General features: G+C 42.2%; 1 long non-coding RNA gene across 5 annotated transcripts; it reads right to left on the bottom strand.

The window, feature by feature from the left end:
* Positions 1 to 123: 123 nt before the first annotated feature.
* On the bottom strand, positions 124 to 11892 carry LOC142827059 (uncharacterized). Of its 5 annotated transcripts, XR_012901436.1 has the most exons (5): positions 11649 to 11892; positions 7228 to 7292; positions 4000 to 4095; positions 3191 to 3302; positions 124 to 424 (listed from the first exon to the last, which is right to left on the bottom strand). It is a non-coding gene; the product is annotated as an uncharacterized LOC142827059 (long non-coding RNA). The 5 variants fall into 5 exon arrangements; XR_012901438.1 differs by lacking the exon at positions 7228 to 7292 and having other exon boundaries at positions 11661 to 11892; XR_012901433.1 differs by lacking the exon at positions 7228 to 7292.
* Between the last annotated feature and the right edge of the window lie 3666 nt (positions 11893 to 15558).

Below are 15558 nucleotides of genomic sequence, written 5' to 3' on the forward strand. Positions count from 1 at the left end.
CTTTCCTCCTTGGGCTCTCCCCCTTTTGCTGCTCTACTGGCCTTGATCATCAAATTCCCATGTCCCTGAGCTCTTCATCTAAACACGAATCTCAAAGGATTAGTTCCTTTATTAATTGTCAAATTATAATAATTTACAACACCATAATTGTACCCAAACTCAGATATTCACAGCATCTTTTTGCAACCTTTAGGATTTCCTCTGTGAGAACTTTTAGTTTTTGCTGTTAAATTTTCCTTAAAAAACACAGTTTTACCTCTTATTATCCTAAACTAACAACTTTAAAAAGAGCCATGTTTTCATGTGTTAATTGCTCAGTCATAAACTGTTGCTTTTCTTCCTGTGATACTTCTTTCCTTGTTTTCCGGGGAATCTTTGTTGATCTTTCAATTAACTCTTCCCAGGCTTGTCTAATTACTGTAAACTAGAAGACAGGGTTAGGTTACTGGAACTTTTAAAGATAAATTTCCTTTAGAGACACACATCTCCTCTGCTTTTAAACACTCAGAAAGTGCCAGACGATGCTAATAAAATAATCTGGTCCCATTGACCCATGAAAGTTCAGGTCCTTTCCTGATAGTTTTCTTAAAAAGCAGAGTGACGTAGATAATTCTGTCATCAAGTCATAGGAACTCTGCAAGGGAGTAAGTTTTGATTTTGGAAAAGCAATCTTATCTGATTGTTTGTTTTTCATAAATAGTATCAACAATGTTCCAGTACTGCACAAAGGGCCAGATTAAAAAAAAAAATCAGTGAGTTGCACACCATTTCTACTCTAGTTGGTCTGTTCACTGTACAGCTGGTTCAAGAAAGAAACCATGAGATGTTACACAGACATATAGGATATTAATATAAAAAAATTAGAGAATTCAAATGCAGGTATTAGACAACAGGCCATCAAAATCCAGACACCATTGTCTTTATAACACTATTCTCATCCTGCCAGCAAGGACTCAGTCATATACACAATGAGCATCTTTCCCTACATTAGTTGAAGAAGTGAAAATAGTGTAGCCAGAGAACATAAAACTCCAAACAAATAAAACACACTCCAGCTGTTCCTTTCACTCTTAGCCCGTCTTCTCCCAAGGAGATAAACCTAGTGAGACTCTGTTGTGATTAGTGCAGTAGAATGAGTTTCAGGGTTCTTGTCTTCCCCCACTATTTACCTGTGACTATATTAATGTTATATATTATTAATCATACCAGTGGTTTCCAACCTTTTTAACCACAAGACCCCTTTTGCAATTTAAGTGCAATGCAAGATCTACCTCATACCCAAATACCCTTGTCCCACATCCTTCCTGCCCCTTCTTTGAGGCCCCGCCCCTGCTCCCCCCTTCCCTAATGCCTTACCCTGCTCACACCATCCCCCTTCTTCTCCCATCCTCACACACTTTCACCCACTTTTCTGGTCTTGGACCTAGGGGTTTGGAGTGTGGGAGGGGCTCTGGGCTTAGCCCAGGGTGGGGGATTGGAGACCAGGAGAAGTTTCAGGGTCCAAACTCTGGGAAGGACTTTGGGTGCAGGGGGACTCCTGTTTAGAGCAGGAGGTTGGGTGCAGGAGAAGGTTCAGGGCTGGGACAGAAGTCAGGAAGCAGGCTCTGTCTTGGCACTGTTTAACTGAGATAACTCTACTTCTCCGCATACAAGCTAAGACAGGCTTACTCCTGCCCTATCCTGCACCATTCCTGAAAGCAGCTGGCATGTATGCAATGGCTCCATCGTACCATGTACTGCCCATCATCTACAGGCACTGAGCCCACAGCTTCTACTGGACTTAGTTCCCTATTATTGGTCAATGGGAGCTGCAGAAGTGGTGTCTTCACACAAGGACAGCATGTTGATACCCCCTGCTCTGCCTTCTCAGGGGCTGCAGGGACATGCCTGACACTTCCAAGAGCAACAATTACCATAAGGATAATTACTCCCACCACGACAAGTTAGGCATTTTAGAACTCACTACTCAAAGAATTAAATTTAAGCATAAGAGAGAAATGAAAATTATGGAATGCACAGACCAGTCAAAAACCAAAATTAAAATACTTTGCAAGCAATAAAAGAAGTAACAACAACCCTCCACATATGTGTTGGGTCAGGAGATGAGAGTGAAGAGCAGTGTGTGTGTTTGTGAGAATGACAGATACACATACAGGCTATGTCTAGATTGGCATGATTTTCCGGAAATGCTTTTAACAGAAAAGTTTTCTGTTAAAAGCATTTTCGGAAAAGAGCATCTAGATTGGCACGGATGCTTTTCCGCAAAAGCACTGGCCAAACCAGTCAGGATCACCTATCAGAGGCTCCAAGATCTACTGGTAGATCTTGATCTACTGGTTGGTGACCACTGATTTACACAGTACCATAGTAGTGCATGACAAATGAAAAATATGGTCCTTGGCTCAAAGTGTTTATCAGAGCTATAGGACAGTTTGGGGAAGCTGCCACAGTCCCCGTGCTTTGAGAGGTCCTGCGGTAGCTGCCCCAACTGTCCTATGGACAGGATCCATGGGGCCCAATGTGGCCTGGGGGATTACCTGGGGTGGGGGTGGGGGCTGGCATAGGATGGCAGCAGGGGTTGGCATGCCCCTCTCTGCAGCAGTGGAAGCCCAGGAGGTGGAATGACACACACAGCAGTCTGCGTTGCTCTGCCACCATCTCGCAGTCAGGTTATGCTGCTTCACTGCAGTGGCGGGAAGCACAGCCCCTTGGCACAGCCTCAGCCCACTCTCCTCTGCTCTCCTGAGTAATTCAGGATTTGGAGGAGTGCAGCAGGCTGGGGCTGGGCCAAGGTGCTCAGTTTCCTGCTGCTACTCTGATGAAGAGGAGAGCAGTGGGCTGGGAGATAGGCAGCGGGGCAGACAGAGCAGCGCAGGCTGCTGGGTCACTCTGGCTCCCACTACTGCAGTGAGTGTGTGTGTGGGGGGGGGGAGGCGACCCCTGCTACCGCCTTGTGCCAGGCCCCCATAAACCTCTGGCTGGCATAGCTTGGGAGGAAGGGGCTTTGGGGAAGGAATGGGAGGGGCAGAGAAGGGACAGGAAGACCCAGGGCTGGAGCAAAGGTAGGGCTCCATCTACCCTTTGGGGAAGAGGTGTAGTGGAGGCAAAGTAGGGCAGAGCAGGGATGGGAAGAGGAGGGGCAGGGGCAAGGCCTAGGATGAGGAAGTAAACAGGAACTAAGATGACTTACCAGTTGGAAGAGAAGGAGGACATATACAGCACATCAGGACCCCATCTGCAAAATGGCTGGCTGTTTAGGGCAGCATTTATGTGTATCTGCACATGTAAAACTCCAGCAGCTCCTTAAAAGGTGATCCAGGGAAAAAAATCCTTAAATTAAAAAGTGCAATCACCATCCTGTTGAGGAATCAACATTTGTGTGTAACACGGTACGTCTAGACTGTGAGGGTTTTTCGGGATACCGCCCGAAAAAACTCCGCCGCGTCCAGGGAACGTGTTTGATCTTCCGCTATTTTTTGCGGAAGAGCAAATGTGCTCTTTTGGAAGCCCCTGTATTCTTCATTCCACAAGGAAGAAGGGAGTTTTCGAAAGAGGGTTTTTCCCAAAATTTGGCCCCATCTAGACTGGGCCGAATTTTGGAAAAGCCTCTTCTGACAAAAGTATCGGAAAAAGATATGCAAAATGGGGGGTGCATTTTGCGTATCTTTTTCCGATAGATCCTCACAGTCTAGACATACCCACAGTCTGTTTGACTCCTCCCTGGTAACCTGACCCAAAGCCCAATATAACGAAAGGAAAGACTTTCACATAGGAGTGGAACTAAATGGAAGAACCGACAGCCACCCTGGGGTATTGCTATTCCCGCCAAAACTGGAGAGCTAGAAAAAAAATGGGAAAGTTTTACATGTAATTTAATCAAAGGTATTGGTGTGACACCTCATGCATGTTTCTTAACAACAGGGAAAAATCTCAGCTGAGTCATTCTTTAGTTCAGCTGCTGTTCCGGTGAAGCACTGAAACATCCAACGCTGAGCTCACTTGAATGTGCATGGGGCTGCAGGCTCCTCCACTCCCCTGCCTGAGTAGCCTTGTGTCAGGAAGAGCTTGTTCCTCCCAGCTTTGTAACATAGCAACCTGTGAGGATGAGGACAGAGCATGATGAAATCTGCAGCAATCATCTTCTGAGCCTTCTTCCCCAGCCACCACTTCCTGAGCCTCAGTGAATTAGAAAAAAAGTGCTGCAGAAGCTGCCAGCGCTGCTATTGGATCTGCCAGATACACCTCTGCATTTTTGTTGGTAGTGCAAAGAATAGTCAGCCAGGAGGACTGGGAAGGGATGAGTGAACTGCCAGTGTGGCTGAGCCTGGGGGAAGAGTTTAGCCTGGAGAGGAACAGCAGCACAGGTAGCTTTTGGCTGGTGGGGGGAGGAGAGCTAATGGAGGTGGCTGCTCATCTTTGTGTTTTGCATTTGCTGCTGCAGTTCTGTCCTTGCCAAGATGGAAACAGTATCTCAGGAGCTCAGATTCTAACCCAGCTGCACCTGATTTCAGCCAGGAGCCAAGCAGCAGTTTGCATTTATTGGGTCTTTTGTTGTGCTTGATGCATCTGTATTCCTTTCACTCGGATGAGTGGGAGGGAGAGAGAAGTAAACAAAGGAAGATGCCTGCATTTCTTCCATTCCTGGCTAGAAGGGAGGCAGTAGACAGTGTCCTACTGCAGTAGGAAACTTGGGGAGGCGGCTGTAGCCCCCCCTTTACCCCTCTAAATGGCACCTTTGTATTCTACCCTGGATATTCTGTGGTCTAAACGTGATGCTAGGTGAATTACAATGGCGTGGAAAATGAGCCATTAAAGCTCCTACTGAAGTATTTTTATTTACCCAGCACAATATTACCTGAAGCACTGACATTCAGCCATCCCCCTACTCTTTTGAAAGGTGACATGAGTCCTTTAGTCTTTGATCCTGCCAACACTTATACATTTGCATAGCTTTTAGCATATAAGAGGCCTACTGAAGTCAAGACAACCTCATGAATAAGTGTTGGCAGGATCAGATCCTCACACTGCACAGTGACTTTCATCATTCTAGAAAGATCCTAATATGCTTTGTGCTGTATGAAACACTTTGGGATCTTTCAGCATGAAAGTTACTATATGATGTAAGGTTACTATTAGCAGGGCTCGACAGATAATGCAATCTACTCGCCCGTGGCTGGTTCCTCCCTGTAGTTTATTCCTTACTCTAATTTGCTCCGTTTTTTGTTTCACAAAGTTATGGTACATGAACAGTGCAACCAGACTGACCACATATAGACATATAGAATATTTAGTAGAAAGATTGAAAAATTGCATTACAATGATGTCTGACAGCTAGGGACTAGTCTTTTGTCTTTGACCTCAGTAGGAGAAATTGGGAGCTTGAAATTAGTGAATTTCAGTTGATATTTAGAACCTGCCTCTGCCTCACATTTAAATCAGTTGAGAATTTTTAGAGCTTGACAGGAAATGGTTTTTCCAATAAAAATTCTCAAGATTAAAAATAAAAATCTTGTCCCAAATTGGGATGAAGAGTAAAAATCTTTACATAAAACATAAAATTCCATTTTGTTATCAGGTCAGTCAAAATGTTTGATTTAAATTTAGAATTTTTTATTTTAAAACATTTTAAAATCGAAATGAATGTAAGTTTTAAAAAAATCATTTTGAACTAAAATATGGAAATTTGCGACAATTTTGAAAGTTTTAAAAAAAATTCAAGGGAAAATTAATTGAAACTAACCATGTTCCAGAAGAAGTTTTGGTTTCAACGAAACAACTTTCTTCTAATGAAAAATATATCATTGAAAAATTCCCCAGTCACTCTAAGTTTTTGTCATTGAGATCAGTGGGAACAGAACGAGGCCCTACATATTAGCAGGGACTGGAGGACTGCTTGCAATGCAGCTAGCTGAAGTTTAGATCTGCAATATAATTAATTATTAATATGTAAATACAGCTCATGCTGGGATGGGGAAGGAAGCCGGGGTGTGGTTATATAAACCCAATTCAGCCAGGGCTGATGGAGGAGCCATTATTAGAATAGAATGTGGTGTATTGTAACTAATTTGGCTGTTGTGGGGGTCACAAACCATGCTACCCCCAAATGTAGGAACAGTAAAATATGATACCAGTGCCTGCAGGAAAGACACCATCATTGTAAGGGGTCTCAAATAAACAAGCCTCTCCCTTCCAGAGTGAGTGAACTGAGTTGGGGGGAAGGGGCTTGAGCGAGCCTGCTTCATGCCTGCCAGGTGTGAGCTGTAAGACTGGTTCAACTTGTCCTCCCATCTTCCTCCCATTCTAAGGATAGACCAAAAGCAGACTCCATCAGGAGTCTTTTTGTTTTTCCAGTGTAAGCTGGAATCTTTTGCCAGCCTAGGTGGTGGCTGAAGAGTTGAAATCACTAAGACTATGTCTATACTGCAAACCTCTTTCGAAAGAGGCTTTTTCAAAAGATACTTTTGAAATAGCCTCTTTTGAAAAAGAGCGTCTAGACTACAACTGGTAGTTATAGCACACAGTTTGGATGCTCTCTTTCAAAAAAGCACAATTTGCATTACATAGTACCTTTTTTCGAAAGAACACTTTCCTTGTAAAATGAGGTTTTCCGTGGTGGAAAAAACTGCTGCGTTCTTTCGAAAGATCACTTTCGAAAAAAGGCGTTCTTCCTCGTGAAATGAGGAGTACCGCCATCGAAAGAAAAGCCGCGTTCTTTCGATTTAATTTCGAAAGAACGCGGCTGTAGTCTAGACGCAGGTGAAATTTTATCGAAAAAAGGCTATTTTTTTTTAAAAAACCCTGCAGTCTAGACACAGCCTAAGGGTGCATCTACACTGCACCATTATTTCGAAAACAATGCAAGCATCTACACAGACATTCCGTTATTTCAAAATACTTTCAAATAACGAATGACTTATTTCGAAGTCTGTAAACCTCGTTCTACGAGGAATAATGCCTACTCAAAAATAGCTATTTCGAAATGAGATGTGTGTAGATGCTCCACTGTTGCTATTTCTAAATAGCCCCTCACCAGGGCCATTCTAAGTTATTCCTCCCCAGTGCCTCCTGAGGCTCTAAATCAAGATAGCACATCTGCATTAGGGAAGCCTGCCTTGGACTAATTTTGAGGCTTCCCTACAGTGTAGACGTGCTATTTCAAAATAAACTATTTCAGAATAACTATTCTGGAATAGCTTATTTTGAAATAAGAGTGCAGTGTAGACGTACCTTAAGTCCTCCAGGTGAACTCTGTCAGGTGCACTATGTGTTTCTTAGTGCATATCAATGTAGTCCTGTTTGAAACAGAAGTTTATTAATGCTCAACGGCAGGGTCTCCACAGAGGAGTTAGAGAGCAGCATGCTGGTGCATTGTACAACTCATATCTCAAACCTGGACTGTAAGTGCCCTTAGTTTTCTCTATGAAGTGCCAGGATTGAAGCAGCACACTGCAAGCAGACAGTACCCAAAATATCTGAATGATGGCAAAAAGGCAGGCTTTCATGGGTAAGGTGACTGAGCATTTAAGTTCAGCCACTGGTTGTTTTACCAAGATCAGACTAACACGGCTACCTCTCTATTACTTTCAGACATGAGACATGAAAATCTTTCAATTCTGAATCAGTCATAGAAATTCAGAAAATCATTTGTTCTCTAAGTACAGACAGTATCTGTATGTTTCAATAAATGTAATGTTCAGCCCCTCCATCTGCATTTCAAAATTTGCATTGTCAGCATTTGTGCTTTTCAGCAGAATTAGAAAAGGCAAAATGCCAAAGCAAAATCAAGCTGGTTCCAATATTAGTAAACAAAGCAGGAATCATCTAGTCCAGTAGGAGCTGGGAAGATTTACATTAATATTAAGATGTTTTAGTTGCTTTAAAATTATACAGAAGGCTGCAGTTTCTTATGCATCATTTATATATAGTTGAATTTCATAATTGTTTCTAAACACAACTGGAACAGACAGATCCCGCTAGAATAACTGGTGTCATGAAGACTTTTACTACTGGAACCTTATTTCCAATATGTAAAGGCAAATTTATGTCTTTGATCACACTTCAAGTTTGTATGTTAAATCCGTCGCATTAGAATAACCTTTTTATTTACTCTTCAAAGAGCTTTTGCTGGGAAAGTGCAGCTGATGGCACACTAGTTGCTGTCTCAGAGCTGTAGCACTGTATTCTAACTAATATCTCTACCCAGAGCTCATTAAATCGGCACTTACTTGCATTTTACACAAAGGTAAGAGGTTCAGGATGAGTACTGGGATGTCTGATCTCGCCTTATACATCGATTATTTTTTGCCACTGCTCTAGGCTTTGCATGAGTGAACTTATTCCTGACATACAGTACAAAGAAATGGCTTCTTCCTCTCTCTTATTAAACTGTCACAGCACATCTGAGAACCGGGTAATCCACAGCAGAGAATTATGAAATTTAGAAGACCATGTAGAAACTCTCATAATGGCAACATTTAAATGTTCATTTTCTACTCAGCTACAAATTACAATTCTTTATATTAATTACTGTATTCAGTTTTATATGACTATTTTGTCCCTCCCCGTGTTTAAGTTGCCTCTTTCAGTTCCGTATATAGTACTTTCGAATTTAACCAGTTTTTGGCTATCCAAGTCTAATGAAGACTTTTGTATGTATAAGATTATGGCATCAGTGGTATTGGGATGAATGTGGGAAGGCTACATTGTCAGAAAATTTAGCAACCCCTTTTAATGCTGCCATAGTCATGACTTAAAAGTACAAGGTCTTCAACAATTGCAGGTGTCTCTTCACCCTCCCCCTAACTTTAATTTCCATCTCCCTTCCAGAACCCTCTCAGACCACATATGCTGCAGTTAAGGTAGTGGAGGAGGGGAACCCATTACTTGTGTCATTGTGTGTGAGTAATTTGTCTACACTAGTAATTGAGCCACAAAGCTTTTGTCATTCACAGGTACTTAACTCTTCCCCTGCCCTTCCCCACCACAAAAGCTTTGCCACAGCAAGTACTAATGTAAGCAGTGCTTTGTCTGCAAGAGTGCTCTGTCACTAAAAGCTGTGTAATGTAGACATACCCCTTACATTTACAGCAGTTCCTGCATTCCTTACACAGGATCTGCTCTCTTGCCTCCTGAGGTACACAGTCAAATAAAGGGAGCTGGGAAACACAGAGTCAAATCTCCATCCTTAGGCGATGTCTAGACTGCAGGTTTCTTTCGGAAGAAGCTTTTCCGGAAGAGATCTTCAGAAAAAACTTCTTGCAAAAGAGAGCTTCCACACAGCAAAAGGTACTTTGAAAAAACTATCTGCTTTTTCGAAAGACAGCATCCACACTGAATGGACTCTATCTCGCATGTAAGCTGTGATTACTATAGACAGAGTGGCCACCAGGGCACTTGTGCTTTTTCCTCTTTCCTCTTCTTTCGAAAGAACTCCTTCTTCCCATCCACCCATGCCTTTTTTCGAAAGAGCTCTTTCAAAAAAAGGCTTCTTCCTTGTAGAAAGAGGTTTACCAATGTTGGAAAAACCCTTCTATTCTTTTAATTTTTTTTTTTTTGAAAGAACATGATTGCAGGGTGGATGTAAGTGAAGTTTTTTCAGAAAACGGCCGTTTTTCAAAAAAACCCTCTGCAGTGCACACATAACCTGGCTGGTTTCTGAGGGTACTAGACAGCAGGCCTGACTGCCACATTTGAAACCTTTTATGTTGCATTGGCAGATAGAGATTGTAAAAACAATGAATTTAGCCACTGGGACATACCCAAGACCAAGAATTATCAGACTTCATAGCACTGTGAATACCTTCTGATAACAAAAATTATTACACCTCCTCATTGGGATGGAGGGACCAAAGCCTGAGCTCACTCTATCCCTGCTGCCCCAGAAGTTGAGAGTGAGCCAAAGCCTGTGCCTCACCACCTTGGGAAGACAGGAGGGGTAAAGCCAAAGGGCTTCATTCTAGCTCAGGGGCCTGTAACCTGAGCCCTGCTGCTTCTCATAGTGGAAGTCCTTGGGTTTCATCATTGGCCCTGGGCCCTCACAATCCCACTTTGTGGTTCTGACCCACAGTTTGATAAATTCTGCCCATGATGAAGAGGTAGTCATCTCCAGTCGCCAATAAGTTGTCATAATAGCTCATAGACCCCAAGGTAAGATGTCACTGGGGGGAGAGGCTTGGCTATGACATGGTTTTACTCTAGCTGTTGTGTAAGCCCCTTGGGGCCATGGACTGCAAAAGTAAGTCAGTGAAGCCCAGAAGCTCTAGCTTTCACAGAGAATGGTACAGGCACACAACTAGCCTGGGTACACAGGGATATACACAAATAGATTGCTCTTTCTCTGCTTCCCCTCTACTGTACCAAACAGCACTCAGAATGGAGAATGAACCTCCACATTCCTAGTGCAGTGCTCTCTCTTGACCCCCAGTAATTATGTCAGATATCAGAGAGAGAAACTAAGCTTAATGTCCCACCCTCTGCCTGCTCCTGCATCCAGTCTCCCAGCCAGATCCCCACCTCCAGCCTGCTCCTGCACCCATTTACCCGGTCAGACCCCCACCCCAATCCTGCACCCTACCTCCCACCCAGACCTCGCACTTCCATGCCTTTCCCCCCCCACTCCAGCACACTGAACCCCTTGTTTAGGCCCCACACCAGAGCTTAGGAGGCCCCATAAAATCTACTAGCCCTGAGACCCCAGAAATTGAGACTGGTAACATACATAAACCAGTAGGAGAGCACTTCAATCTCCCTGGACACTCAATAAGAGATTTAAAAGTGGCCATCCTTCAACAACAAAAAATTTGAAAACAGACATAAAAGAGAAACTGCAGTGTTGCAATTCATTTGCAAATGTGATATTATAAATCTGGGTTTGAACAGGGACTGGGAATACCTAGGTCATTGCAAAAGCAATTTTCCCTTTCTTGTTATTCACACCTCATCAGCCATTGGGAATGGTCTGCATCCACCCTAACTGAATTGGCCTCATTAACACTGGTCCCCCAACCTGATAAAGTAACTGCCTTCTTTTCAAGTGCTACTATATTTATTCCTGCCTCTGTAATTTTCATTCCATGCATCTGACAAAGCGGGTTTTTGCCTACGAAAGCTTATGCCCAAATAAATCTGCTTCAGTCTTCAAGGTGCGACAGGACTCTTCATTGGTTTTGCAGATGCAGACTAATAGAGCCTTGCAAATCCACGGATATTCACTTTATATTGAGGGATATTTGGCTCCATGGACGTGGATATCTGGGGCTCATTTTTGTGGATACAGATGCAAAATATTGTATCAGTACAGGCCTCTACAGACTAATATGGCACCATCTCTATGTATTAGAGATTTGGGCCCAGCTCTTAAAAAGCATTTAAGCACCACTCACTGATTGCTAGGTGCCTAAATACCTTTGATGAAAATGAATTTAGGGTCTAATCTTGAAGATGTAGATTGCCTTTATCTTTCCAGGAAGGTCAATAGCAAAATACCCATTGACTTCAGTGGTGCTCAATGAAAGTTAAACAGAGAACACTTTGCTTATTGCACTGAGCAATGCACTAAAGCACAAAGAGGAAGCTCTTATCAGACAATCTCCTGCTTTGAATGGACTGTGAAAATCTAACTCGGTCAGTCGGACGGCTTTTTACCTCACCCAGTAACTAACCGAAGACAAAGGCAGGATCAGCTCTGCTTTCGGGTTGTTCAAAGTTCATTTCTTGGTCACGTGGCTCAGAAAAAAGAGTTCAGTCCCACTCACTCAGGGCGAGGCCCTTCTGTAGTTCTGCAGAGCAGCTGCATGGAGATGGTTTCACAACTCAGACGCTGAGTAAAGTGGCTGTGTTGCAGGAGCAAGTTGAAGTAGAGCTAAGGCAGCCCATTTTAGGCACTGTAGCCCTCTTGAGGTGGTTGAATTCCCTTCACTTGTCAAATCATCACCCCAGCCCTGCCCTGATTAAAACAGTAATGGGCTTAGTCATTAGATGACCCACCACCTTGGGCTTGGCAGCTTGGCTTGGGAGATTGCTGGGAGAAAAAATGGCTAGGGAAGTTTATTCTTGTTTTTACAGCATGCCTTCCCTCTCCCTGTGACTATCTGGCATCACAGGTGAATAATTATGAGGCTGGTATCTTGGCTTGCCACACGCTCTCAGGCTCTGCAGGGAGTGTCAGGACATCCACACTAATGTTTAGTGCAAAGCTGTGAAAACAAAGGTTCCCAGATTAGTTGGGCTGCTGACCAGGTTATTTAGTGCTAACCACTTTGTTTGCCCTTATGTCTCAACCAAACAATTCCCCTTTTCCATTCTTTTATTTGTACATGCACTTATCAATGAGAACAGTTTGCAGGGGAACATTTTACTAAATAGGATGATTCATGTAAGCCATGTTTCTTAGACTGTGGAATGCCAATATATTCCCTTTCCTTTAATTAAGAAAGCAAATAACACACAAGACAAATATCAAAGTGTTAGTAATCTAAAATGTCTTGATTATTTGAAATAGAAATTAAAGAGGGTTCACGGAATACAGGAGCCTGGTTCTTCCATCTTTATAGTAGCATGCTACTAAGCCTGTATCACGGATTTCAGTGGGACTACTCATGGAGGAAGGTACTAATTATTGTGGGTAAAAGCTGGAGAACAGGGCTGATAATACGGTTTTAAAAAATAGAGAAAGTATTTCAAAGCTGCAATTGTTTTCCCTCCAGGAATGTTTTAAAATGAATTATCAACCTGGCTTGTCAGTGTTTTGTCTTGATGTACTTGTGGTGATAGGTAACTGTAGGTAAATGAAGTAGAACAGTTGTTTCTGGGGTAAAGTCAAATGGAATTAAAGAAAAATTGTTACCTGGTTTTTATCAAAGGCACCAGGGATCACATTCTCTTTAGAAGAAACACCAAATTATGTGCTTTGAAAATCGCTTTCATATTTTCTTTGACATTTCAGAGCTAGAGCATTTTCCAAGGGGCTGTCATTTGTTCCTAAGTGCTGGGACTTAGCATCAACTTTTTATTTCATGCAGCAGAAAATACTTAGCTTGCCCTTGCTTTGTTGTGAGTGAGCAGAAGCTGTCAAGTGACTAATGCTCCTAGAATATCACTGAGATATTTATTCTATTCTTATTGCTCTAAGGCTTATGCTCTGTTTTCCTGGGGTGTGTGTTGGCTACAGAAAGGCAATATTTATTGAGAATTACCTGTGAAACTGTGATCTACTAATATGATCGTTTGTTTGGCCACACAGTCCTGTAGGATGGGATTTGTGATGAACACCACTCTGTACAAAGCTAGCTTTTCTGACAAACCTGACCTGAAATTAATTATTTGCATCTCATCGAAGGATTGAGTTTAAGATGACTCAGAAAAAAAGAGAGGAAATAAAATCCTCTCAAAATAAATTTCTCAAACTCTGCACAAGATGGTAGATTTGTCTCTGTACAGAAAAGAAAAGGAAAAAAAAAAGCCAGCATGATAAATTGCCAAAAGATCCTCCTGAGATGTACACTAGCACTAGGAGATCACATTTCATCCTTTCCCCATTTTGAAGCATTAATTTTAATCTCTGAATCAGAACATGCAAACAGGAAAGCGAGATTACTGCAGGGAGAAAGGAGTTAAAGAAGAGTCTTGAAAGCCAGTGCAAAGCTCAGTGTTTAGATGTACCAAAAAAAGAAGATATTTTTACTCTTTGAGTACACAGTTTATAACTATTTTTTAAAATGTTGAATCAAAGATTGCTTGAGGTATAAACTTTGGTTTTAAAATCTGGACATTTAACAGCACATCAATGCCAACACCACTGTCTCAGCTCAGACAAGCACTCAGAGTCTGTGTTTGTTGATTATGCCATCACATATGCCATCATATGTGGGTATGGGGTGAACAGGGGTTGGGTAGGACATAGATCTCCTTTCCAGAGTTAGTATTGTCTCAAAGACAGATTTCAGGTTGTGGCCAGTTATGCAGCGGGCAGAAAGGCCACAAAGAACATCTCCTTGTTTTGTCCCAGTAAGGCACAATTACAGCTGGCATGAAGGGAGGTGTTCAAACTTGCACCAGTTTAATTAAATTCTTAATTTTGTTTAAGAGTGTCTTAATTTTGTTGTCGCTTAAACCAGTTTTTAACTTACTTCAAATACATTGAAATAAGCCTAGCACAAACTGAAATGAGGGTCCTCAACTCAGTTGCACCATTTTAACAACATAGGTTTAAAATCACAACTGAGTTAAACTGGTGCCATTCTGCTGGTAGATAAAGCACGAGAGGCAAGAAACTAGGCACTCTCAAGACATTAAGGCTATGTCTTCACTGGAAAGATTTGGCAACAAAAGTGCCGTCAACGTGCAAAAGTCACCAAAAGTAAAAAACAGTCAAACTGGTTTTTCTTCCTGCAATTGTTGACGTTCCATGACTACATTGTGAGCACCCATTGACAGAAAGAGCAAAGCAATATGGGAAAGCATTCCAAAGTGCCTAGAGTCACCCTCAGCCACTAAGCACTGTGGGAATACACAACATAGTCCTATGCATTTGGGGAACATGAGAAAATGTCCCATCAACCAGCTCTTTGCTTCCCAGCATTCCCTGAGCTTCCATCTTACTTTCATGCCACTTGAATGACAGTCCTTGATGCAAACTCCCGCATATGCCATGAGAAATCATGGATTCACAATTCTCTCCCATGTTGTGAACAATGTGCTTAAGACATCGCGCCTTACAGCACAGCTACAGATATGCCCCATTCTGTTCTAAATGGTTTATGCTTTCAAAATGTGAATATATTGTTGAGAGCTTGAGGCATTTTTCTCTGGGGGCTTCTATAGAGGCAGTATACTCCCAGATGCCCCCAAATGCCAGGCTGTGCCTTAAAGACACACTACAGCCTTGTTTTTAAATTGTAAATCTTCTGTAAATTAGATAATACTCTAAATCTTAACTTGCCCTGAGGATAAGCATGTGCTTTTCAAAGTGTTTCTTTCAGTGCAGAATTAAAAATTTAGATTACCAGAGTGTGTTAAACAATGAATATTTTATTCTAGCACCACTGGGGAATTTACATGAAATGCAGACATAATCTCTCTATTGCAGCCTATTTGTCAGATTACTTGTACATTGGCCCTCGGGCACAATACTATGGGCCCTATTCTCCAGCTCTTACCCACAATAATTACAAAAATTCAGAATCTTCTGAAAATGGTCAAAATTGAACCCAAACATTTAGATTTCCATCAAAACAATTTTGTTATAAAAAATCATTTTACGGTCAAACTTTTCAATTCATTGAAAATTTTTGAAACATTGCAGTTTTGATCTGACTCCAAAAGACTTTCAAAAACCTTTTTGAAGCTGTATATTAATTTAAAAATACATTATTCACCTAGCTCTAGTCCTCAAGGTTTGTCCATCAAAGACCTATGCATGCTCTGCTTACAGAACAGAAAAAGAAGGGACATATTGAGGGATGAAATCAGAGCTTAAACTTTCAGAGTATTTCTCGGTGCCTCCCTACGTGCTATAAAAATGCCAAGGCCCTGTGGGGGAGGGTGGGTTTGGGACTCTGG

The sequence above is a fragment of the Pelodiscus sinensis genome, chromosome 1 (genome assembly GCF_049634645.1).
Source record: "Pelodiscus sinensis isolate JC-2024 chromosome 1, ASM4963464v1, whole genome shotgun sequence".
Classification (NCBI taxonomy): domain Eukaryota; kingdom Metazoa; phylum Chordata; order Testudines; family Trionychidae; genus Pelodiscus; species Pelodiscus sinensis.